Source organism: Acinonyx jubatus, chromosome A2, assembly GCF_027475565.1.
Source record: "Acinonyx jubatus isolate Ajub_Pintada_27869175 chromosome A2, VMU_Ajub_asm_v1.0, whole genome shotgun sequence".
Taxonomy (NCBI): domain Eukaryota; kingdom Metazoa; phylum Chordata; class Mammalia; order Carnivora; family Felidae; genus Acinonyx; species Acinonyx jubatus.
Window position 1 is genome coordinate 50117628 of NC_069383.1, and position 23643 is coordinate 50141270.

Consider the following 23643-nt stretch of genomic DNA (forward strand, 5'->3'; position numbering starts at 1 on the left):
TTTATGCACGCACCAAGTAGCATGTGTCTTACCATCAAAAAATAGTAATCAAAATTGAGAACAACAAAGGACCTTTCATTATTTATGGTGTTAAGTAACATCTATTTGCTTTCATTAGTTTCCAAACAACAAGCGCACTGGTTCTGATTAAATCTGGCATGTGTTAATTATATCCGAGGTCAGGGGTTGTTCTGTCTACAATAAAGGATTACTTAAGGGTGAAGCCTGAGTGAAACGTGAGGTTCCCAGGCCTCAGAAGTCACCCACCTCCGTGTGCTTCCTCGTGAAGGTTTCCAGCCTCGGGATGGCAGAAGCGGATGTGAGCTTGTCACAGAAAGTTACGTTTTGGGGGGTTTTGTTTTGGTTTTAAGCCCTCAGCTTTATCACCCGTTTTATGGGCCGGAGTTAAATGGCAGTACAATGCAGTTAGCTCTCTTACTGCTCAACACTAACAGCCATCATGAGCCATAATTAGAAGAAAAACCACCACATAAATAACGCAGCAGAAAAATTGCCCTGATGATGAGCCAGACTTTGGCTACGGGAAACTTCAGCGGGTCCTGAGTATCCATCATACTTAAGGGGCACTGCGTGTTTTTGCCCATATTTGTCTTACTAAAGCCAAAATGGGAGCCATTTAGACTTTCAAATAAGCTTTTAAAACTATACAATGCCAGTTGAAACAGACTGTCTGCTACTAAGTGTGATGTAGAAACCCTTCGCCTGGAGGTCAGAGCACTCCTGGAAGGGAGTATGCGAGCCCAGAGACAAGGAAGGGAAAAGGAATTGTCCAGGAGATACATGGACTTCCCCTAACAGGAAGGCCTAGAAACAATCCTCTCAAGTACGGAAAAGTTCCTGCACACCATTGAGCACGGGAAGTCACACTCCCTATTTTCTGGAATTCTCATAGCAGCCTTAGGAAGTCAGAGAAAATAAAATAGAGTCCTGTACCTGAGAGTGGCCCTGAGGAAACAGGACCAACCATCGGCTTTTGCATTTGGCCTGCCCGTTTGCAAAGAGGCAACAGATGGGAATTCACATGAGGCCATACAATAAGCTGAACAGTTTCCTCTTTTCCTGATTAGTCTCCCTCATACAAAGGATTAGGACGCAGATCAAAGAGAGTAAAACCCCTAACGGAAGGAACAAGCTTTGTAGTGGACAGTGTCTTTCAAAAACCTGCGTCATTTAAAAATTAATTTAAGTACATTCACTTGCTTTTTCAAAATAAATCACATGTATTTTTCTATAGATCAGCCAGAATAGTTAAGGTCTAATCGTCACATGGAAAGAAAGAGAGTATTCCTCTGAATAGTCTACAAGCCCGCATGTGTTCTCTAAAGAGGATGGTTCGCTTTCTCCACTTCTTCCTTCCTTTGCAAACAAAAATTAAAACAAAACAACATTGATCAAAAACTCGGTGTTGAGAGTTAAAACGCACGAACCCTGTCTCTAGTATTAAGCAGTGCATTTAGTGAAATGGCTTTAAACTTACCTGGGTAACAGAGCTCTGTTTCACGTGTGGATTTTTGTCTGCATTTATATCTCTGCAAGCCACATACGGCGTGACATTGCCGTTTTTTTAATTAAGATACGAAGTGCCCATTTTTTGTAGACCTGCTATAGCCTAACAAATTTACTACACGTCTCAGAAAACACATAGCTTTGCCAAAGTTGGTGAGTAGCCCAGCATGGTTTATCTCCAGCCTACAGCTCTTTCCCTGAATTCAATACTGCAGGCACAATTTAATGCAAACCCAATTTATGACTTAATGCTCTAGGGACCGTGGTGGGAGATTGTTACATTATTCTTTTCTAATCCTATTTGTGTTTTAATTTGCTAAGTCTGTAATGAGGTGCATGCCTTAGAATAGATTCAAGATCTTTCACATTGCTTTTGACTTTGTTTAATATAATAGATTTTACAGTTTGCATTAAATACCCAGGTGCTACGGTCAGTATTATCTCTTTATTTTCTCAACTAGCGTGAATAAAATTACGCCGTGAAAGTAATTGTGTACATGTTTCCTTGTTTATTGCAATGGTTTATTTCCTATTATAATTCTTGATTCAAATTACATCCAGTTCTCCAAAAAGTCAATTCCCCATGGGCTCCTACTTCCTCTTTACACACAACTGTGACTCTCTGAAGAAAAGGAAGGCTTGGCTGACATGTGATTCGTTGGGTAATAACAAACTAAGTTCTCTAGTCTAAGTTATGAGGCTTCAATTAAACAGAAAGGGAGAAAGTGAGCAAGGAAGGGAGCGAGGCGGGAAGAGAGGGAAGAAGGGAGGGAGGGAAGGTGGCTGAGAGGAAGGGAGGGAGGGCAGGTGCTGTGTCACCATGCACTTGCTGTTTTATTCGCGATGTTCAGCTGAACCTTACGGTCGCTAATCAGAGCTGCTACATCACCCAGCTCCGCCGTGTGTCATTTGCCGTCCATAACTGTGTTATAGCCAATTATAGCTAAATCCTCTGTTCTGTGTGCACAATCAAAGGGTTTCTGGAATGCATTTGCGATTTTCTGAATCCTATTATTGCAGACATGTTTATTACATTCAGAAGATGGCTTTCTGAAATTACACTGGAATTGTACCACCCACCTGCCATTTACAAACAAAAGGACCTAAACATTTCTTAACAAGGAGAAAGTTCATTTAGTTCTTTCCTGGCAACTTCTTCTGTGTTATTTTCCTCCAAGACCGTTTTTGTGCAACTCGCGGCTCAAGCCTCTATAGATTTGTAAAAATATCTATGCTGTCCAGTTGATGTTCACTTTTCAATTAATAACGACACGGCGGGTCAGAAAGGAACTGCAGGTTGGCTGTGGTTGGTGCTTGCTACGGTTTTCATTGTGAAAGTCTTCTCCGCCTATGTATGGAGGGATTGTAAAATGGATCCTAAATTATAACCATTCGATAGCCCTGAAATAACTCTTGTAGGTTGCCTGTCAAAGAAAAAAAAAATCAAGTTATGTCTTTAAATTTCATTTAGGGCCATTTTAAGAGGAAAGTGAATGGCGTTAGAAAGACACACGGTATCTATGTGAAACCATAGCACCTCGTCATTAATTATTAAGGGAAAATGAAAGTGTTTCTAACCCAAATGCTTTACTTTTTTCCCTTCTACTCAAGTTTATACTCTTAAATTCTGCAGCCCCCCCACCCCACCCACATACACACACATATACACATACCCAAGCTTACTTTACTTTATTACTGGTATTTGCCTCACAGAGTCAGGGGATATTACTACCTTTTTATTTGCTATTTTTACAGGACCCAACAAAAGTGCTTTTAAAATATATAACCACTTAATTCAAGTCAAGCTTCTTCAATACTCCTTTCATTCAAGCCCTTTCTAATTTGTTTTCCTCCACCCAGGAGCCCGGAGAAGACACTGTGATTTATGTTTTCATTTATTTATTTTATTTGGGCTTTTCATTTAAGAAAAGAAATTCTGCACAACCCCCACCACCCTCAATTCTGCATCATCTCACCCCACTCCGCCCCTTTGTATTTGGGCCATTAAGACTTTCCCAAGGCCAGACTTTGGAGTCTTAAACAGATTTCAGAGCTTCGACCGTGATCTGGAGAAGAAGGTTCGGCTAGGGTGCTTCTGGGCACACCAAGGATGAGGGGCTCTTTCACAGCACACCATGCAGGGGGTAAACTCAGGGACGAATTGTGCCTTTCCCCAGTGACAAAAGATGCTTTGCTAATGAGCTCACGTTTCCACAAAGACTAAAAGTGTGTGCCTTGGCAGCAAGAAAGATATTATTGTTCAAATCAACATGTTGTTTTTGTGGTGGGGTTGGGCATGGGATGGAGGAAATTGCTACATGACATTCAAGAGCTTGGGCTCCACGGTCCAGGGGCCATGGATCTGAGTCTTGGTTCCACTTTCTACCAATGGCCTTGAGTGAGTTACTCTTCCTCTCTATGCTGATTCATTGTTCCAGCCAGCCAGTAGGCAAATACTTACTAGGCACCTAACATATGCAAGGCACTGAATTAGGCACACTGAATTAGGTAACAACACAGATGTGGTTCTTGCCCACGCTGATCTGTTGGGGCCAAGAGACAGACAAACATTTATAGTAAAATGTGACAAGCATGATAATAGGGGAAGCTAGGGAAGCCTCTGGAAAAAGTAAGATGTAGGTGAAATGAGATCAGTTTCCTCCAGTATAAAATAGGATGTAATACACACCTGCCTCATGGGGGAGCTACGAGAAAAAGTGAGATAATGTCCAATAGGGCTCTGCATGGCTCCCCACATAAAGTAAAAATTTGGTTAAAAAAAATCAGAAAGTGATTAATGTCATTATTGCTTGGTATCATCCCAGGATTCCCCCAAAAATTAATATCAGAGAACCATTTCACCTTTAAAAAGACACAAGCTTTGGGGCACCTGGGTGGCTTAGTCAGTTGAGCGTCGGACTTTGGCTCAGGTCATGATCTCATGGTTCATGACTTCGGGCCCCACATTGGGCTCTCTGCTGTCAGCACGGAGCCTCCTTTGGATCCTCTGTCTCCCTCTCCCTGACCCTCCCCTGCTTGCACTCTCTCACTCTCTCTCTCTCTGTTTCAAAAATAAACATTCATGAATGAATGAATGAATAAATAAATAAATAACACAAGCTTTACTCTGTAGTTCTAGTTCTTCTTTTACAGAAAGAACTAAACAACAATGTGGTCTATAGAGCATTAAAGTAAATTTGAAGATAAATGAACTAAAATTAACAGGCTTTCTGAAGTAAACATGACTAGTAATTGAGCCTTTATCCAACATCAGCTTCTGTCGTTGCAGAAAGGATTTGACGACTCAGTTCCGCTCACTTCAAAAGGGCCCTCAGCCTCCCCATTGAGTCTTGGATATTCCCAGCCAAAGAATGCTCCTCCTTTCATTCATTGTTTTTTTTTTTAATTTTTGTTTATTTTTGAGAGAGAGAGAGAGAGAGAGCTCGCAGGCGCACGAGTGGGGGAGGGGCATAGAGAGAAGAAGACACAGAATCCAGAGCAGGCTCCAAGCTCTGAGCTGTTAGCACAGAGCCCACCACGGGGCTTGAACCCACAAACTGAGAGTATGACCTGAGCCGAAGTCGAATGCCCTACCGACTGAGCCACCTAGGTGCCCTGGAAGAATGCTCCTCCAAAGTGTTCTTACTAGTTTAAAAGGTAATGCCATTTACTTTCACTTAAAGATAGCCAGGAAGCATTTTTAAGAGCATATTTATTCACTGGGAATCGTATTTGCTCATTATAATTTCAGGAATGCATTCCAACAGAGACAAACTTTGGCTTCACCTACCATCAGACAAAACCCGCCCACAAGAGATCCTGGTTCATTCCAGGAAGTGCTGTGTCATGGTGGGTGCGGTGTGGGTAGTGGAGTTCTCCAACGCAATTCCTGAAAACATGTCAAGCGCTGGTGCACATGATCTTTGATTACTTACACAAATGTTACAAATATTTGGGGAAAGGGGCGCCTGGGTGGTTCAGTCGGTTGAGTGTCCGACTTCGGCTCAGGTCATGATCTTCCAGTTCGTGAGTTTGAGCCCCGCGGCAGGCTCTGTGCTGAAAGCTCGGAGCCTGGAGCCTGCTTCGGATTCTGTGTCTCCCTGTCTCTCTGCCCCTCCCCCGCTCATGCTCTCCTTCTCTCTCTCTCTCTCTCTCTCTCAAAAATAAATAAACATTAAAAAAATTTTTAAAAAAAACACAAATATTTGGGGAAAGTCACCTGTTAGTTGAGCTGCGGCAGAACTCATCTTAGGGGAGAGAACCGTCTTCATTTTAGCAAATACTTATATGGGCCAACCGACTGCCTTCAGATTGGGTCCCAGACAGTGGTGAATGGTTCTGCCTAGTAACACTGGAGGGATTTTGAGGTTCGGGGAGCAGCCTGAGAATTAGAGAGAGAGAAAGAGTATGTTGAGGGAGAGAGAAGAGCCGACGGGAGGTGTTTAGGAGGAAAGCTGGCAAAGACATCTACCCTGGTGCGGTTACGAGGAGCGACTATTACCCGAAATGATATCCAACATCAATTCTTAGTTAGCAGTTACTTATCTGCCAGGCTGGATTACCAGGTAACATTTGCGAGCACACACATGCACACACGTGGAATTGTCACCATAGGTCCTTATGAGTGCATGATATGAGTACTAATTGCAGGCCTTCAGGTGTCTTGGTGGCCACAGGCCAGAGAAGAGAGCAGACTTGAGGTCCAAGACAGGTCCAGAGGTCAGCAGGAACAAGGTATTGGAGGAAAAGACCTCCAAGAACATGAGGCCCTAGAAAGTCACAGAAATGATGAGCAAGGCAACGATACTCACACAACACATGGACAAGAGCCTTTAAGCCCGTTCTACCCTCCCTGGACTACATGGCTACATATAAACTATAATAAGCCTTTATTCTTCTTTCAATGGAAAACTTTACTAAGTCAAGGTGACCTGAAAAATTTAAGCAGCCATACTAAATGAGCCTCGTTTTAGGTTCTGGAGTAACTGAGACTTGAAACGACCACATGGTGCTACTTTTTTTTTTTTTGAGAGTTTCAGAGACACCCGCAATGGTTCCTTTGCTTTCTAACAGTACTATCCCTTTAAGTAGGAGAGCCCTGTCATCAATGAATGGTTGCTGATCTAATGACTAATTGATGGCAAAGAGTCTCTAATGATCTAATAGCTCATTAGGGTTGACTGAGCCAGCAGGGGTCTTCGAAAATGTTTTTTATTCCACTCTGAGGTTTTGTGAGTTTTCCTGTACATACATCAGACAGCTGCCCAGGTTATTAAACCTACAAATGTGAAACCACAGCAAGAACGGGATGGACCTATACAAATATAACTTGGGAGTATAAGGACAAATATGGAACCCACATGACAGAGATATATAGCACTGCCCAAACCATATGATGGGAAGCTAGAGAGAGACATGCTGGGAATCAAATGGGTTCCCAATAGGTAATATCTCTGCCAAGAACTGAGCTGTCACCGTGATGCTGTGGAAGAGCTTCATAGTAGGTAAATTCACCATTCATTCATCATTTAATAAGTTAATGTTTATTAATTACCTATTACTCACATGGTAGTGTATATAAACGCTTTATATACATTTTACCAATTTATATGGCTGCTATGGTCCTTTCACATATGAGAAAATTAAGCTGCTAGCAAGCTAGAAAGTGTGAAAGAATTATATAATGTGCCATATATATATATATATATATATATATACACATATATGTGTGTGTGTGCATATATATACATGCCCGTATATATATACGTGCATATATATGCGCATATATATGCACGTATATATGTGTGTGTGTGTGTGTGTGTGTGTGTGTGTGTGTGTGTGTGTGTGTATGCACACACCAGGTAAGGAACAGACCTCTTTCCAAAAATCCCACATTTTTGTTTCTTACCACATTGTCCATTGGCAGGGTTCAGACAACTCAAGCATCTTATTTCTTGGAAAACATTTGTCTCTAAAGATATAAGGAAAGGTGATTGCTGTTGGTAGCCATTTAACAAGAAATAGCCAATTCTGGTAGCATGAATAATTAAAACACTCAGGTCAGCCTCGAGCGATAGTGACGAAGAATTCTCATTCAGCTCTTCCAGCATGGAGCTCTCCACTCCTGGGCCATCACCAGGACGTGCCGTGGATGGATGAGTTCCCTTCCTGGCAACAACCCTCATCCTCTGATGAAGCTGGAACTGCCGAGAAACGGGAAGGGAGGGGAGCAGCAAACACTCTGGAAGACTGGCCTTGTGGGGCAGAAGTGTCTCTAGTTAAATTTGAGAAGACACCGCTTGTAACATTTCTGTTCAGCCCAACAAACCCAATTTGTACGTAACCGAACTAAAATTATAACTGAAAACAATCATCAGGAGGGCAACGAGGGTCAAGAGCACCGCCAAAGGACAGAGTTTGAAAAAGAGGGACGTCCATAAATCTGGCCGAGATATTTATTCCCCAACCCTATCCGCCAGGGCCAACCTTTGCTCCCAGGGAGGGGTTAATGCCCTGGCACTGCAGGCTCTGGCTGGCCGAATGGACACCCTTTGGTGGAGATACGCTTGCTGGGGAATGTTCAAGACAAATGCCATGGGGATATGAACAGGGGACTTTGAAAGCATCTGCTACATCTGCTTCCTTGCTAGAAGAATGACCAGAACAGCCCCCAAGCCCACATCTGTTTATGAGTATAAAGAATAGGAACATATTTTTTTACCTTAGTAGCGTGGAGTTGATACACCCTCCCCAGGACCCTGAGAGTATATAATACCAGCACAGACATCCTGAAATATGTCCAGATACGGAGAGGCACCTGCTCATCCCTCTTTTAAAGAATTCAGGCAATGTTGGTTGACCTCCATTATAGAACTGGAATATATTAGCTGAAATAATACTTTAACAGTTTTTTAGTACCCAACTATACGTTCTGTTATAAGGAATAGCAAATGTTTAATCATAAATATTTTAATGGCTTCAGGGATTCATGGTATTCAATGACCGTGTTAAATGATAATAATCACATCTGGTTTATTACTATAGTAATTCAGCAGCTTCTCCTCAGCAGTTATTTTTATTATATGTGCTGTGCGACTGTCATGGTCATTTATAGCAGTAATATTTTAAAGTGGCTCATTTGTTTGTTTAAGGACAGTTTCACAATATATTTCTGTATTAATATACATTTTGCGCTATTATTTCCAAGCTGCCGCTCGAAAATTGATCCTAGCCCGTTACGACTGGAGAGGCCAGAAGCCACGCGGGATACCCGGGCAGAGATGGAGTGGGGCGACCAGATGGGACTGTCCAGGTGCCCACTGCGGTGGTGACGACCGTTCAGGCTCATTCTTAAATGAAGGCGTGCACCAAGAAAGAGTGAAGAAGTAATAAATACAAAGGGAGGACCCTTTAGACGTGGGGAGGCATTTTAAGCGAAGTACCAACCCAGAGGGGCGGGCATTTGGGAAGAACCGAAAGATGCATGGTTTGCGAGGCCCGAGGCGGTCATAAGGCTTTGGCAGGCATCTCTGTGTCGATAACAGAAGTGAGGAGGCGAGGAGTGAAAAAAAATGTGAACTCGCAAGAGGGAAGCAAGGGCGGATCAAGGTTACCCACTGGGTGGCTTAGACACTGACATCAATTCCAAATCTGCTCAAAGTGAGCATTAGGAGTGAACTGCAGAGGCATGGCGAGCCGTGCCCCAGCCACGTACCTTCACTCTAGTGGTTCAAGGCGACGGGTATTGTGCCGGGCCTGCGTACAATGCCCGCTGCTCTCTTACCCCGGACGTCACAAGGTGTTGCTTGTGATTGGGGTAAATATTAGCCTGAAATCACGCATTGCTTCTTAGCAGGGTGGGGGAAGGGAAGGGGTCCCTAATAACCCCGGAGAGTTAATTTTCTGTGACATTCTGCTGAACCAGGTTGAGGAAATTCAGAGGAGCCTGGAGAAAACTGCCAGGCTACTGCTCCGCTTCCTCTTGGCTGGATCCTGATTGGTTGGGTGACAGAGGGCAAATGGCTTTTACGGCTATGAATGATGTATGACCGTAAAATGGTCTGTAACCAGAAGTGCCAACTGACATGCCTGCTGATTTAACGGACACCCAGGGTTATGTTTGCACAGAGACGCTTAAATAAACACGTGCTGGGTTTGAGGCCATTTACTGAGCAATCCCTTCTCTCGCTCTTCTTTCCCATTTTATTTTACTTCATCATAAAAACGGGGAGAGTGAAACCGTGGTTCCCTTTTTTATGATAATGAAGATTTACTCACGGCGGTGGCCGCTCCTCCCCCTTCCTCTCTGCGGAATCTGGACCCCTTTTCCTCTCTCTACCTGCAGGGGGAGCTGCGACAGACCTGCAGAGGCCCAGGCAGGGTTGGCAAGGGCAGCCACTTGAATGAGCAGCCCTTGGGGAGCGGAGGCGATGTTGTCTGGTCGCTTTCGCATTTGGTGGATTCGGAACAGAAAGTCCTGAGGTCGCTGTTTGAGCGGTGGAATGGGGGAGATTTCTGTTCAGCCACAAATCCGCAAAGGCACCAAACACAGGAAAGATGCTCTTCCCATGATGGTCCCCAAACTGGAATATATCCCATGAGCTTCTATGTATAAACTCTCTCCAATAAAGTGATCAGAAACCCATAAGATATCATAGAGTCATTCTTTGCTATATGTGTAAAAAGTATCCTATAAGGTCCATTTGACTTTATATATTCAGGCTAAGTTAGGAATGGCAAATCAATCCCCGATTTGTTCCCCTGGATCTCAACCAGGCCTTATAATCTGTTTTGCAGGGTTATTTCATAATGTCTAAGTATATTTTTACCCATCTTTTGATTATTCATGTTTAACGTTGTTAGCATATAATTTAAAAATGTAGCTGATCTCTATTCTCCAGCTAGAGATAGTTGCTTCCAATCCTTCCATGTGACTGGCTCTTCCTGTCTGGTCCTATAGGCATTGGGGTTTGCTGCCCTTGGACTATTTTTTTTTTTCGTGTCATATTTTTTAAACTTTCTAAACCTGTGTTCCCCTGAATACCTTTTTTTTTTCCTCATTAAAGATTGTTTTATCCTCTTATTGAGATACAATTGTTATAGAACGTTGTTTAAGACTAAGGTATACAACATGTTGATTAGCTAATTTATATGTTGCAATATGATTACCACCGTAGCATTAGCTAACATTTGTATCAGGTCACACAATTATTATTTCTTTTGTATGGTAAGAACAATTACCACCCAGTCTCTTAGCAACTTCAAAGTTTACAACACAGCATTGTTAACTATAATCACTCTGCTGTGGGTTCGATCCCCAGGTCTTACTTACCAATCTACTAGTTACAAGACTCTGAGCATTTTTGGTACAGTGGCATTCTCGTGCCCTTCTTTAGTAATAGTTGTTATTCGATCTAAACTAAGTCAAAGCAATCGGACAAAATATAGCCCTGTCTTCAAAGTGCACACTTCTGAGGTGGTGACACTCTGTCTCTAGTCAGTGCTCCAGAGAAAATTGCTCTAGTCTGATATGTTGCATTTTTGGCCTGCTGGGCCTCCAGGGCTCCTTGGTCACTGTAGTGGCCTCATTGTCATTGAGATGACAGAGTCCTTGGTCGACCATGAGCAATATAGAAAAATATATTTGAACCTGGGTAAGCGCCCTAGTTCAGGAAAATAAAGGTATCTAAAAGAAAGGCCACCTGGCCACCCAGACTGAAAGGTGGCATTTACCTTGGCAAATTCGCCCATCTAGAGCATGGCCTCGGTACCATAGAAATGTCATCGCATTTATAAATGCAAGTTGATTGCATTGGAGACACTGTTTCCCGTTAGTAAGTCTCAGAGAGACTGGTATTTTAAATCACATAGCAACATACTTATTTGCAATGAGAAATGGACTGTTGTGTGTGTGTAACACTCTGTGGATGTGACCAGTACATGACAATAAAGGCTTTTGTCCCATAAAGTCATCAGCACATTGCACTGCTCTTTCTCCTTCTGCATGTTCCTGTGGTTATACAAAAGTACCACTGAATTCATCAGGTGATGAGTGAATAAATAAAATGTAGCATATCCACACAATGGAATGTTACTTGTCAATAAAAAGGAATGAAGTAATGATTCGTGCTATAATATGGATGAACCTTTAAAACATCATTTCTAGTGGAAGAAGCCAGTCACAGAAGAATACATAATGTATGACTCCATTTATATGAAAGGTCCGGAATATTCAAATCCACAGAGATGGAAGGTATATTAGTGGTTGCCTCAGGATGGAGAAGGGGACTGGAATTTGGGGAGCAGGACGTAACTGCTAAAGGGCTTCTTGGGGAGCTGATGAAAGTAATCTAATATTGATTGTGATGATGTCTACACAAATCTATAAAGATACAAAGAACCATTGAATTGTTTACTTTAAATAGGTGAATTGTGGCGACCTGGGTGGCTCAGTTGGTTAAGCGTCTGACGTCAGCTCACGTTATGATCTTGCGGTTCGTGAGTTCGAGCCCCGTGTCAGGCTCTGTGCTGACAGCCTGTAGCCTGCTTCGGATTCCATGTCTCCCTCTCTCTCTGTCCCTCCCCTGCTCACATTCTGTCTGTCTGTCTCTCTCTCTCAAAAAGAAACATTAAAAAAAAATTAATGGATGAATTGTACGGAATTGAATTATATCTGAATAAAGCTGCTACAACAAAAAAAAAGAAGGGATCACTGCCATAATTTTGGATCGTGGTGCTTCCGGGTTGGTTTCTTCTCATCCTTGTGCTGATTTAAAGGATCGTTCATGTATTTTCATATGTGAGCATTTCCTTCAAGGACGTGTCCTTCTCACCTCACATGGCAGAAGTGTAAGAAACAAACAGAAACACCCAAGCATATTTAAAGGCTTTACCTGTATTGCAACCGTCAACATTCTGTTGAACACACAAGTTGCATGGCCAAGCCCTAAAATGAATGACAAGAGGATGTATATTCCACCTATTTTACCAAGAGGCATTGCCAATGTCACATTACAAAGGGTGTGGATGTATAATCCTGTTATTACGGGGCGGGGGCGGGGTCCTGCTACAGGTGACCCTTTCCCTCTGAGGTGGCGTGGGGAGTAGGGCCTTAATACAATGGAATGCGGGCACATTTGTGTCTCCTGACCCTGACACACTGGGAAATCAGGTCTTCCTCTTCCACTGATCATAGCTTTCTTTGTTTTTATTGTCTACCCTGACACAAATTTTGAATTTTTTAAACTGCTGCAAAACACATCGAACCGCGATTTTTGTGTTACAATGTGCAGAGTTGACTTCACCTATAGGCATCCTTCTATTTTATCATATTTCCAACATTTGTAATTTTCCTCGAGGAAGGGAGGGATTGGCAAGAACTAGGTTTGGCTGAAAGTAACAAAGACCTGAAATAATACTACCTAAAGCACAATAAAACTTTATCTGTCTCTCAGGGAAAATCCTCCGGAAGGTGGTCCCGGCTGGTGGGGCAGCTCCGCTTCACCAAGACTTCAGGTATGGATGCTCCTTCCAGGGAGTGGCACCTGCTACCATGATCCAAGGGAGTAGCCACCACACACACATTCCCCAAAGCAGGATGGTGGAAGGGATAGGAAGAAGGAGGCAAAGGACATGCGCCAATCATTAGGAAACTCTCTAGAAGCTGTCATGCAGCACTCCCAAATATTTCATTTGCCAAAACTGTGACTCATGGTCACACCTAGCTGCAGGGAAAGCTAGGGATTATGATCCCTATTCCAGGCGGCAGGGGCTCAGAGAAAAACTGAGAGTTCTAAGAGAGAAAATGCATATCGGGTGGATAACAGCCTCTGATACAGTGGACAACGGTCCCCTATCCTGCGGCCTCAGGGCTACCCAAGAGGTTCGGTATTCATCGTTTTTCATGAGGACTATTATAGTTTCTTAGACAGTAGACTTCAAGTCAGATATGAGTGTCTAGTGTTTATATCTGCAGACTCTGGAGTCATGCTGATAGGGTTCAAATCCAAGTGGCTCCTTCTCAGTAGTTGTGTGAACCTGGGGATAGTTTCTTTTCTGTATTTCAGCCTCTTACTCAGCAGAGTGGTAATAGCAGTACCTAGTTCATAGGGTACTTTTGAGGACTGAGTTAAAACTCAAGCTGCGAGTATTATCAACGGGTATCCCTGCCTCCAGTCTCAGCTTCTTTCCTTCTACAAGGGAAATCTGATGCTCTGACTCCGTGAAAACCCTGTAAAGTTTTCTGAGTGTGTACGTATAAAGCCCCAGATCCTTGGCATGGCCTGGAAATTCCTTCCTAATCTGAACTGTTGGCCTTACTTGGCTTGTCTTCTGTCTCCCTCACATGTAACCTGCTTTTGACCCTATCACACCCCTGAGTCTTGGGACAAAGAATGTCACGTGCCTCCCCTTCCTCTCCCTTGTTTCCTCCATCTCCAAGTCTTCCTTGTTCTCCTCGTTTCCTCCAGACACAGATATAGCTGCTTCCTCTCCGGGCTCCAGCACATTTCCTATATGTGATATGGGCTGATATGAGAGATACGATGACCCATGGAAGTATATGTCTTCCTGCACTAGAACTTGGCCTCCTGGTGCACAGGAACCTATGGGCTACAAGTGTGAGGCCCTAAGAAGATGAATTAGGGGCACAGCATTTGCTGACTAAGTGAATGAACCCATCCAATACTGCGTAAATATTTGGCAGCAGGTAAGAGAATGAAAGAGGCATTTGTTGCAAAGAATAAGGAGCTTAAAGTATACTTTTCCTAAGCTGCGTGCTCTATAAAGCAAACAAACAAACTCAAGCTGTAAAATCCAAAGCCAGCCATCACTTTCTAAACAGGAAGAGTACCTTAGCGCCATGTTTCATTAATAATATGCTGTGACACAGACTCAGGAATTTCAAGGTCTCCAGACCATGATGAGCTGTTTCTGATGCCCGGGTGGCTCACTTGGTGAAGCATCTGACTCTTGATTTCGGCTCAGGTCATGATCTCACAGTTCGTGAGCCCTGCATTGGGCTCTGCACTGATAGCACGGAGCCTGCTTGGGATTCTCTCTCTCTCTCTGCCCCTCCCCCACTCATGCTGTCTCTGTCTCTCTCAAAATAAACTTTAAAAAAAAAAAAAGGTGTGCCCTTCAGGGCTAGCCACAATAACAGCACCCCTTTATTAAGCCTCAGTTGCCACTCACACACATCATGGCGGTGCCTTACTTAACTCCTAGCAACTAAGAAGCACATACTACTATTATCCCAGTTTTATCAGTGAGGAACTTGCAACGTGGAGAAGGTGAGCAGTTGAGTTGGGTTGGGTCTGATATTCCAAGGAATACCAAAGGAGCATCAGATTGCAATACAAAATACAAGTGAGACCCACTCACTCCACAGGAAAATTATTCACCACATGAAGGAGTAACGGAAACACTTGCAATCAACCTCCCAACCAACACGGCCATGTTGTCACCACGCTGTGTGGAGAGCCATTGCCGCAGTCCTCATTTTCTTGCCCGGTTCGGCCCAAGCTGGGAGGCCTGGGAAGCAGTGTGCTTGGTGGAAGGTTTTGGGACCAGCTGACCTCAGTTCAGACCCCAGCTCCTCCACTGACTGTAAACTTGAACATGACACATCCTCGGCTGGGTTTCCCATCTGTGAAATAGGGATTATAATGCTTTCCTCCAGAGATGTCATGAGAACTAAATTAAATAATTCGTATAAAAAGCCCAGAACATAAGGAGCATTCTACAAATGGTGGCTTTTTCTTCCCTCTCTAAGGCAACAGGCAACAAACGCAGAATGGCTATAAATGATCTAAAATAAACAAGCCAGTTGCTCTAATGTAGCTACGATTAGTGCAAGAATCGTAAGCCCAGGGTGTACGTCTAAGAAAGGCAAAACACATTGGCTTGCCCACCACAGCCTCTTGAATTTCGCTCTTTACCACAAACGGCAAATTAATTCTGTTCCAGGAGAACCAATCCTACCCACTTTCTAGATACACGTGCTTGCCAAGCCTAAGAGATTAATCAATTAGAAAGGGAACTAACCTCAGAGTCAGTTTGCCTTTTTTTAAAAAAAGCCCAAACCAATGAGTTCCAGAAACCACTCTGCTTAAGCCAGCAGAAATTCCCACATTTAACCTACCCACACCCTGGCTCTCTCCTGGTGAAGGCAAAGCCTCTGATTGGGCTTTTAAGAAGTTGGAGGGATCCATTGCTGAAAACAGAGGGGGAAGATTTTATCAACCAGACAAGAGGCCCGTGGGAGCATTAAATGCTGTCCCATATTTCTAATGACAAAGACGCCGGTTAAGCTGCTGTAATGTAAGGTGATCCAAGCGCCTGCAGAAGCCAGTCCTCAGGCCACTTGCCTATCTTCCTACTGGCCTGTGTGGGTGCCCGTCCCATGTGGCGTTGTCTCCACACAAGGGTTCACACGAGAACAGGAAGAACAGCAGGAAGGCACAGCTTTCTCCCAAGTGTGGAAAAGCAAGGACCTGCATATTCTCCAAAATGACCACCCTGCATTCCCAGTTTGGGTGCATTGGAAGATCCAATCTGGAGTGAAGATTCTTTGTTTTACTAACCCCTGCACACCCAAGGCCTGGCCCCACAAGGCTGCAGACATCAAAATGCCCACAGGGAAGCTGGTCCGGGGTCAAAGCTGTACCCTCAGCACCTGCTCCCATGCCGGCCCCTCTGAGCCTACAAGTGAGTGAAGTTGGCAGAGACATCGAGGAGCATCAACCTCACAGAGCTCCCTGAGTTAGAGGGACAGGCCGGCCTGTCTTCTGGTCAGAGGCAGGCATTACGAGTCAGGCCTGTCCTGGAATCCTTGCCTTGCCACTCACTAGCTAAGCCTTGGTGAGTTTACTGGCCTCACTTGGCCTCAGTTCATCATCTGTAAAATGGGAATACTATCCACATCAAAGAGATTTTGCAAGGATTAAATTGGTATTAGGTGGAAAGTACTTAGCTCGGTGGCTTAGCATCCAGGAAGCTCTCAAAAAATGATAGATTTAAGGGACGCCTGTGTGGCTCAGTCGGCTAAGCATCTGACTTTGGCTCAGGTCATGATCTCACAGTCTGTGAGTTTGAGCCCTGCATCGGGCTTTGTGCTGACAGCTCAGAGCCTGGAGCCTGCTTAGGATTCTGTGTCTCCCTCTCTCTCTGCTCCTCCCTCACTCATGCTTTGTCTCACTCTTTCTCAAAAATAAACATTAAAAATTAAAAATTAAATTTAAAAATTTAAAAATTTAAAAAATTTAAATTTAAATTTAATTAAAAATTAAAAATTAAAAAAAAAAGAAGTCCTGAGGGTGCTTGGGTGGCTCAGTCGGTTAAGCGTCCGACTTCGGATCTCACAATTTGTGAGTTAGGGCCCCGCATCGGGCTCTGTGCTGACAGCTCGGAAACTGGAGCCTGCTTCGGATTCTGTGTCTCCCTCTCTCTCTGACCTTCCCCCATTCATGCTCTGTCTCTGTCTCAAAAATAAATAAATGTTAAAAAAAATAAATAAATAAACAAATACGGGTGAATCAATCACCCAGCTCAAGGAGTAGAATATTATCAATATTGTTGCAGGTACCTGTGCTCCACTTTCCTTTTCTATCCCAAATTGTGCTTATCGTTTCTTTGATTTAAAAAAAAAAAAATTTTTTTTTTAACGTTTATTTATTTTTGAGACAGAGAGAGAGCATGAACGGGGGAGGATCAAAGAGAGAGAGGGAGACACAGAATCTGAAACAGGCTCCAGGCTCTGAGCTGTCCGCACAGAGCCTGACACGGGGCTTGAACTCACGAACCTCGAGATCATGACCTGAGCCGAAGTCGGACGCTTAACCGACTGAGCCACCCAGGCGCCCTTGATTTTTTTTTTTTAATTTTATTGTATGTATGATGTAGATATCATATATAATCATATATGTGTTATATACATAATCCTAAAGAAGGTATTATTTAGTTTTGCTCTTGAAGCTTTTAAACCGAATTACCACACTTTAAGTAGCCTTCTGTGAGGTCCTTGGGTGGCTCAGTCTGTTAAGCTCCTGACTCTTGGTTTCAGCTCAGGTCGTGATCTCACAGCTGGTGAGTTCAAGCCCCACATTGGGCTCTGCCCTGACAGTGCAGAGCCTGTTTGGGATTCTTTCTCTCCCTCTCCCTCTGCCCCTCCCCCACTCATGATCACTCTCTCTCTCAATCTCTTTCAAAGTAAATAAATAAACATTTAAGTAGCCTTATGATACCTGCTTTGTTCACTCAATATGTTAGCTAAGATTCAGCCAAGCTGCTGCATGCAGCCAGTTTATTTGTTGTGCTTCCTATGGACTGTTCCATTATATGTAAAGAGCACCATTTATTTATCCAGCCTTCTGTTGATGGAAATTTGGGTTGTGTCCAATTTTGTCTTGGTTTCTATTTTCATTCTCGCATGGGTCTTCAAGTTCATAGGTGAAGAGATTCTCCAGGGGTGTAAGAAGAGTAAAATTTCTGGATTGTCAGGTATATATGTATGTTCAACTTTTCTAGACAGTTCCAAATTGTTTTCCAAAGTGGTAATGTCAATCTGTATTCCCCCTGGCTGTGTAGGAGAGGCCCCATTAGCCCTTAGCCTCCCCAACACTTATGTTTTCAGACTGCTTAATTTTTGATAATCGGAGATGTACATTGGACATCCCAGGTGCTTTTTCTTTCATCTTTAGAGTGGAGGGGCTTTAAAGATTTGTGAAAGATGGAACGAAATGACTTCTCCAAAAATCCCACCATCGAAAAGAACTTGGACTTTCAGGACACTGGGTCTTACGCATTTTTCACATTTTCCTCTTAGCTCCTATAACAACATGAAGTGGCCTCAAGTGCTCACAGAAGTTACTGTCCCAATAAAACAGTATAAAAGGGGAGGATTGTCTTGACCCTACCATCAGGATGCAAGACCAAGGGTAGAAACTTGGAAGGAGAGTTTCCTCAGCAAACTCAGAAACACGGAAACTTTGGTCCCTCTCCACACTGATCATTGTGGTAGCTGCCAATAATTGAACACTTCAGATACATGGTACCGGTTCTCTAAAACACCTGAAGTGCCTGTGGGGCGCCCGGGGGGCTCAGTCGGTTGAGTGTCCGGCTCGGGTCGTGATCTCGCGGTCCATGGATCCGAGCCCCACGTCGGGCTCTGTGCTGGCCGCTCGGAGCCTGGAGCCTCCTTCGGATTCTGTCTCTCCTTCTCTCTCTGCCCCTCTCCCACTCGTGCGCTGTCTCTGGCTCTCTCTCTCAAAAATAAATAAACGTTAAAAAAGAAATTTTAACACCCCTGAAGTGCTTGTTAGAAGACAGATTGCTGGGACCCCCAGGGGCCCCCCAGAGTTTCCGAATCAGTGGGTCTAGGGCAGGACCTGAGAATTTGCACTTCTAACCTTGTAAGTAACGTCTTAAGTAACGCTGATGCTGCTCGTCCGGAGATCACGCTTTGAAGCCCTGGGATGAGAGCATGAGAGGGGAAGGTGCCGAATTTCTTCTATGTCACCTCCTCCTCACCGGTAGCTTTGAAAATGACTTTTCTCTGAGAAACGGAGCCAGGTTGCCATGTGAATGGGGCTAACATGTGACTGAGTCCCTTTCCTCGGACGTGGTCCCTTTACTTCACTCTTTTGTCCCTCAGCTCAGAACCCACCCTCCCACACTCTGGCTCTAGCTCACACAGAGCCAGATCCAGTGCCACCTGCTCCAAAGATTCTTCCAGACCCTAGTCACAGTAACTTCCATCTCTGACACCTCCTGCTTTGGGTTTTTGGCAAATGAGCATTCGCCTTATGGCCCTGAAAGTGAGTGTGTGTGTGTGTGGCCAGACGGAGGTGCCCGATTTGTTTGAGGTCTTCCATAGCCTCTTCACAGTGACGTGTACAGAGCAGATAATCATTAAGTATTTATTAAGTGAAAACGCACATGGATGTTCATGCTTAGCTCTTCCTTTCTGCTTTTCCTAACTCATGTCTGCGTCTCCCAGGGGTTTTCTTTCTTGATAGAGCAAGAAGCGATGTATGACATCCTCAACCAGGATGTTGAATTTAGCACCGTTATCATCTCTGACCAATACTCTCCTACGTCATTTCCTGCACCAATCACTGTTCATAGCCTAGGATTAAGTCCAGGGCACTCCTTTTGCTCTCAGAAGACTTCACTGTTTCCATCTTTTCGGATTTTGAAGTTTTAATCTTACATCTCCTGCTCTCGCTGGTTCAATTCTCTGTCGGCCATCCATTCATTCTCCATGCTCCATGCTCCACTGAGCACCAGCTACGTGCCCAGCATTGTGCCGGGCACTGGGGATCCAGCAGACAAAACTCAAGTTAGGGATAAATAGAAAATCAAAATGTAGCGTCTCTATTATGTCAGAGGATGTTAAGTACTGTGGGAAAACTAACAGAGAAGCAGAACTAGAAGTGCTGGGTGGTCATGAGAGCAATCTCAAACCGGGATGGCAAGCCAGCCCCGAGGAAAAGGCAATATTTGAGCAGAGCCCAGAAGATGGTGACGGAGTGACCTCAGGGGACAGCCGAACAAAGAACCAAAGACATCTGGGGGAGGAGTACCCAACAAAAGTAACAGAGGGGCAGCGTGACTGGAGCAGAGTGAGTGAGGGGTAGAAAGCAATTGAGGTCGGGAGGGAATAAAGGGAGGGTCCTGATGGCCAATATGAGGATCTTGACTTTTATTCTGTGTCAGAGGGGAAGCCACTGGAAAGCTTTGAACCGAGACGTGACAAGATCTGCCTTAATTTTTTTTTTTAAGTTTATTTATTTATTTTGACAGAGGCAGGGGAGGGGCAGAGAGAGAGAGAGAGAGGGAGAGAGAGAATCCCAAGCAGGCTCTGCATTGTCAGTGCAGAGCCTGACAAGGGGCTGGATCCCACAAACCCGTGAGATCATGACCTGAGCCGAAATCAAGAGTCAGATGTTTAACCAACTGAGCCACCCAGCTACCCAACAATCCGCCTTATCTTAAGAGGCAAATTCTGGCGCCTGTGTTGATCGTAGTCCACGGTGGGGCAAGAGCAGAAGCAAGGCGAACAGGCAGTAATCCGGGTGAGTTTTCCGGCTGGGAAAGGGGCGGAGGTCACGGGGCGATGAGAAGTCGTGAGGGGCTGCGTATGGAGGTCTTTGGAAAGGAAGTCCTCTGTGAAGGCGACTGGGCTTAATCCTGCACTGTTCCCGGTGGTGGCTGTGCGTCATTTGCTGTGCGGAACCCATGCATGGAATTTGGGGAAAGCCAGAGTTCAGGGAAGGACAAAAAGGTGTCTGGCTTTTAATTGAATCCAACCCCCTTGTAGGTCATCTTCTAGGAGGAAAAAAACAAGCAGATACTGGTTTCACTTTCCACTCAAAATTCCCTGTGGCCATCGCTTCTCTATAGGCGAATCGCATTCACTGCTCTCCTTTTCCTCCAGGTCCCTCCTAAGCCCGTTGTAGATTTCCTGGGGATGCCCTGAAGTTGCGAGGACCCATGAATTTGGAGTCCCCTGATTGCCACCCTCCAGTGCCAGAAACCCAGCCGGCTGGCCACACAGAGACTGTCCTGCTGGGCCCGGGCCGCCGGCCAGGAGCAGGTTGTGGAGTTAGCAGCTAAGCGAGGGCAGATTGCTGGAGTTTGGTCAAGAGAACAGATGTGCATTATGGGCCAATCTGACCGCAGAGAAACATTTCCCCGTACCTTTTAAAGGTGCACAATCGCCTGGTTAAGCCAAGGCAATTTGACACACATTACCTTGTTCATAAATAGAGAGAGAGAGAGCCCTTCCTCCCCGAGGGTGTGCGAACGGTTGGAGAGGAAGCCAAGGACCTGGGAAATGCCAGCACAGCTTTGGGAAACAAATGTCTGTGGAAAGGGCCCAACAGCATATTAATGGCCTGGATGTTACCACACCCAGGCCAGAAGCTAGAAGCTATTGATCGTCTGTTCACTCTTCATTTCAAAGCACGAGTGGAGCTATCTTTACACACGGGGACAAAACCTTCCATTTCATTTAAAGGAGCCCACCTCTGCAGACCTCTCCCTCATCCCTCCAACACCTACCCAGCACCTGCCCTTCTGAACAGCGTCTGCCACTTGTAGCAATTTCACGGAAGCCCAGGCAAATGAAAGCATCTTTATTCTTAAGACACTTAAAATAAAGCTGGGGATGGGGCGCCTGGGTGGTTCAGTCAGTTAAGTATCTGCCTTCAGCTCAGGTCGTGATCTCACTGTTCGTGAGTTCAAGCCCCACGTCGGGCTCTGTGCTGACAGCTCAGAGCCTGGAGCCTGCTTCGGATTCTGTGTCTCCCTCTCTCTCTGTCCCTCCCCCACTCATGCTTTCTCTCTCTCTCTCTCTCTTTCTCTTTCTCTTTCTCTCAAAAATAGAATAAACATTAAAAAATTAAAAAAAAAATAGAGCTGGGGACACCTGATATCCATTAAGTGAAACACCCAAGGTAGGTTAGCAGGAGTGCTGAGAGACAGGGCTTCATAAACGAGACCAGCCTTATATTCTCTCCACTCTACCTGGAATGTTCCCTCCCCTCCCACCACTACCCATCTGTCTCTGCCATCCAGAGCAGTGAACCTGGTGATCTCCAGCTTCTTGGCGACTGCACTCAGGCATCAGTTTCTCCAGCACACAGCGCTCTCCCCTGCTCCCTGTTCCCCGGGCACTAAACACAGAGTCCTCTCCGCACATCTGTCTTTCCCACCAAACTATTTGCATTGCTTGGCACATAATGTATGCTCAATTAATATTGATGTCCATGAAATGAAAGTCTGAGCTTTGATTTATCTGAGGGAGCTGAAGGGAATCGTTTCTCTGAGGGGATAAAAGAGAATTTGAGGAGAAAACAGCTACACCTTACTACGTGAGACATTAAGTCAAGTGCTTTTCACGACATATGGAATGGGAAAACGTAGGGTCACTCAGAATGTGAGGGGGAAGGTTGATTTCAGACATGCCAAAGCTTTCCTGGGACAAAACAATGACAGCTGGAAATGGACACGATGTCCATGTCACCAAGATGGCAGAGACCTCCTTGGGAGCAGCATGGTGGGGGGGGGGAGGTAAGGTGAATTCTAGAAGGCGTGGAAGGTGTGGGCAGATGTGGGAAGACCTTGGAACACTTAAGGAATCAGGTTCAGAGACATGACGTGGGAGGAGAGAAACACTGTGTACCGGGAGAGTGACTATCTAGACATTCTCCGGGCAAAACCCAGGAGGTTCATCAGCCGAAGTGAGGTGATTCCAACAAAGACACGCTCACCTAGAATCAAGGGGGAACCTGGAAGCCAGCAGACAGAAAGACAGGAAAGTACAAGGAAGAACTTTCCCAGGAATGGAGTTATAGAAAGAAGGTGAATTTAGGAAAATGAAGGACGACCAAAACGACTTAATTCACGGAGTTAACCCGGACCAAGTTAAAAGGTGTGCGATGACTCTGGACATGGGTAAGAACACCTTTTCCTGTTAAAAAAAAAAAAAAGTGCTATATGCCAGAAAGGGGATTTGAATCTTAAATCACAAGCTAGTGGTTTCAAGAAGGAAAAAGTGGTAGTGAGTAACCATAATAGTGCCTGAAGAGACCATTCACTACTCATCCATTCATTCAGGGATGAGCAAATTTTTTTAGCGGCAAACACGTGCAAGGTATTGTACTGGGGGCCAAGAGGGCAATAGGAAACATGCATCTATCTGCCTGTATTAGTCTCCCAGGGCTCACAGCCAAATGCAGTGTATCAAATATACTTTATGAACTAAACTACAAGGTAAAGAAATAAATGTCATAGTTTAAATGCTACGTGAGTGAGTCCAGAGGAAAGTGAGATTGTTTCCATGAAGAGCGATCAGGAAAGGGTTGGTAGGGGAAACATCATTTGGGCTGGGCTTTGAAGGATGGATAGGAGTAAGAAAAAAGCCTGGATGGTGTTTTGCACATGGTAACAGCTCTATGGGAGTTTTTTTAAGAGTTTCTTTTCTTTTTTTTTTTCTTTTGTATTTTTTATGAGAGAGAGAGCACGTGAGGATGGGGGAGAGGAGCAGAGGGGGAGAGAGAGAGAGAGAGAACCTTTTTTTTTAAGTTAATTTATTTTTGACACAGAGAGAGAGTG

General features: G+C 44.6%; 1 long non-coding RNA gene across 2 annotated transcripts; it reads right to left on the minus strand.

The window, feature by feature from the left end:
* Window positions 1-1969: 1969 nt before the first annotated feature.
* On the minus strand, window positions 1970-10112 carry LOC113604070 (uncharacterized). 2 transcript variants are annotated; one of them, XR_008296786.1, is made up of 5 exons: window positions 9242-10108; window positions 7436-7498; window positions 6029-6296; window positions 5747-5908; window positions 1970-2951 (listed from the first exon to the last, which is right to left on the minus strand). It is a non-coding gene; the product is annotated as an uncharacterized LOC113604070 (long non-coding RNA). The 2 variants fall into 2 exon arrangements; XR_008296785.1 differs by having other exon boundaries at window positions 5747-6296; window positions 9242-10112.
* Between the last annotated feature and the right edge of the window lie 13531 nt (window positions 10113-23643).